This window comes from Vigna unguiculata, unplaced genomic scaffold (genome assembly GCF_037176805.1).
Source record: "Vigna unguiculata cultivar grain cowpea cultivar isolate G323 ecotype 2 unplaced genomic scaffold, ASM3717680v1 ptg000335l, whole genome shotgun sequence".
NCBI classification, from domain to species: Eukaryota; Viridiplantae; Streptophyta; class Magnoliopsida; order Fabales; family Fabaceae; genus Vigna; species Vigna unguiculata.
Window position 1 is genome coordinate 56517 of NW_028196970.1, and position 3297 is coordinate 59813.

Genomic DNA, 3297 nt, shown 5'->3' on the forward strand with positions numbered 1-3297 from the left:
GAACGAGCAACCAAACTCCGTTTTTGACTTTCAAAAGAAGTGACGAGATTTCAACCCACCAACTGAACCCTTTGCGGTAGCCGGTGTCGGCTAGCAAGTTTTGGTAACACAGGTATGGCTCCGTCCGAGGATCGGTTATTGCGTAGGTAGTGAGTAGATGAATTGACGGTCCGGCCCTAATTCCAGCGAGGAGCGACTCATTGGAGCTTCGTTCACGTCAGGGTCCGGGGTAGGCGTTTCTTTTCATCGATATTGGGTTGGTGGTCCGTCAGGAAAGCCGGGTGTGGCGATCCGATCAACGAAAATAAATCCTGAAATAACATAGATAACAATATAAAATCGTTCAGTAAGTACGCTAATCTTGACAGTTTTTGGAGAAAGCGTCTGTTCACTGGCCCTTTGAATGGAATCTGGAGATGTAGTTGCGTGTAGTTAACTTTTTTCTTCGAGATTGGCTTGGTCTTCAGGCAGTCTCCTATATCAAAGAAAATAGTAAGAGAAAGAAGAAGCAAGGCCCTTAGACTTAAGTATAAGGAAGGGTGAGTACCCCATAGGGCTCTGTTATATCATTTGAATTACTCAAAAATCTCACTTTTTTGAGTTCATATTATGTCGGAATTCAACTTCGTAGAATTCCTAACCAAAGGAGACATTCTCTTTTATTGGCTTTTCCTGTGTATCCAGGGGCTATTCCTACTATATATCTTTCTAGCCTTGTATATGCATCGTAAAGATCGAAAAGAACTGGAAAGGATTGCATTTGAGAAAGAAGGGGTGGATATCTATTTCAAATATTCTTGGAGGGGCGTAGAACTCAATATACGGCACCGTCATGGAAGCCAGCCCCCTCGTAAGGATCAACCTCATGGGTAAGGATAAGGTGACGAGACTTTCTCAATTCGAGATGTTAGAAGGTGCAAAATCAATGGGTGCCGGAGCTGCTACAATTGCTTCAGCGGGAGCTGCTGTAGGTATTGGAAACGTATTCAGTTCATTAATTCATTCCGTGGCAAGAAATCCATCATTGGCAAAACAGTTATTCGGATATGCAATCCTGGGCTTTGCTCTAACCGAGGCTATTGCCTTGTTCGCATTAATGATGGCCTTTTTGATTCTCTTTGTTTTCTAAGTTTCTCCTTTTGAAAGGTGTAGTCTCTCCTACCTGAAGAGGACGAGGCCCCCGGAAATGGGGGGAAGGGGATAAAGGAGAACCCTCCAATCCCTCATTAGGGAACACCTGTAAGATGAGTCTGCCGCTTTCTTTCATAACAGAGCCGGGAATAACGGCTGGCATAGAAGTCTCTCGCACGCAAGGAGATGCATTTCTGGTACTGGACAAGCTCTTAGGGAATAATCTCTTTCTTATTTATTCCTTTTTTCCCATGACGACTAGGAACGGGCAAATCAAAAATTTCACTTCGAATTTCGGACCTCAACATCCTGCTGCTCATGGTGTTTCACGATCAGTATTGGAAATGAACGGAGAAGTGGTGGAACGTGCGGAACCACATATTGGATCACTCCAGTGCGGCACGAAGCCGCTGACGCCGAGTCGGCTCCTATGCCGCTAGCTATGCCCTGCTTGCTTGGTCCCCCGGCACGGTGGAGGTCCCGTAGCGCGTCATGAGCACCGGGCTAAGGGGCGGTTGAGCAACTCAAGCGAACCGCCCTACCTTACTACAACATAAGGACAGAAGGGAGAAGGTTGTGAAGGTGGCCTCGTTATCCACACCTCCGGTCAGATGAATGGAGGACCGACCCGGGTTTTCATGAGCGTTGGCGGGTCCTGGAGTGCCTGTCAAGGGCGCTAGCGCATACCCCGGGGTGATCATCACCACCTGCACCTCACATCTCGGCACAGCGGAACGTGTAACCCGCCTGCTGTCTCATTCAACTACATTTGTTCCTGTAATCCATAGCCTAACAGAACGCAGCAGCGAGGGACAACCCGCCCATACAGCCAGCGGGGAGGATGGCACTACTGGCAAAGACCGTCCGGCGAAAACGCCGCAGGCGCGAAGCGTGGTAGGCCTGTGCCGGGGGAGCATAGCATAGGTAGGAAAGGGAGCCAGGACGGTGGATGAGCCAGGGGGGGCCGGGTCATTTGACGGAAATGGAAGGCTTTTCCCCTATTAGAGAAGGCCCTCTGAAGTCAAGGGGAAGTGCATGAATTCTTGGAAAAAGAGGGAGCAAGCCTATAAAAATGAATGAAAGTGAATAGATAGAGTCAACGGTACGACAGACAGCGCTGCCTACACGCGAATTAGCTTCCGAGGTCGAGCAGTCTCAATTTCACTACAGGATTTGCGAATGAATGCTGGGCTGGGCCACCTCGAATGGCGTGAGCCGCATGCGGGGAGACCCGCACGTACGGTTTTTAGGGGGATCTGGTCGAAAGACCGGCCGGCGCCCACCCGACTAGAGGGACTGAGAAATTAATAGAGTACAAAACTTATCTTCAAGCTTTACCTTATTCTGATCGTTTAGAGGGCGATCGCGGAGTCACTGAATGAAGTCCTCCGTTTCTTTCGGAGGTGCGTGCTGACCCGCAGCGAGGCAGAGATGACTAAGTTACATATGGAATATGGCGACGACAACAGCATGTCGTAGAAGGAGATAACAGGTGGAGCCAACGATCCGCTAAGACTAACGTATCTACAACTCCATCCCCGAGCGGCAGTCAAACGGAGGCGTGAATGCAAGATGCCAGCGGAATGATCGGCCGGACAGAGGCTAGGGCTGCTTCCTTCCCACCGCGTCCTTCCTTGTGTGTCGGAGATATAAAGCGAGTGCACCGGAAAAGAACGGGAACTGGGTCGATCTATTCTATGGCGAAGCATCCGAAGCATAACTGCACACTCACACGATCTTTGCCGAGAGATAGGAGCATTCGGTGGAACCGGTGAACTACACTTGCTTCTGGATAGATGTGTGGGACAGAGGGCTCGTGGTACCTGCTGCCCACCCTTCCTCCTCTGCTTTGAGAACCGTGTGAACGGAGAGTGGGCAGAAGGGAAGGAGGTCCTCATACGGAGTCGCACACTTACTTGAGCAGTGCGGAAGACTGGGGAATGGGTTGAGTAAACTCCCCTGGGGCCGGAAAAATAACAGACGAAGCTTTACTTAGATAGGGCTTTTATTGGTCTTTTTTTTTTCTTAGTGATTGGAAGGGAGGGCGCCTGGGTATGTTACAAAAGGGGAAGGCAGGGGTAGTACTTCGAATGGCGAAACGAAGGGCTAAATAGCGCCAGTGATTCTCTGAGCCGGTCTGGATTTTCAACGCCTCGGGAAACTGGT

The 3297-nt window shown here is 49.8% G+C and overlaps 1 pseudogene; it reads right to left on the minus strand.

Moving 5' to 3' along the window:
• Window positions 1–1713: 1713 nt before the first annotated feature.
• LOC146874097 (uncharacterized) lies at window positions 1714–3024 on the minus strand (annotated as a pseudogene).
• Between the last annotated feature and the right edge of the window lie 273 nt (window positions 3025–3297).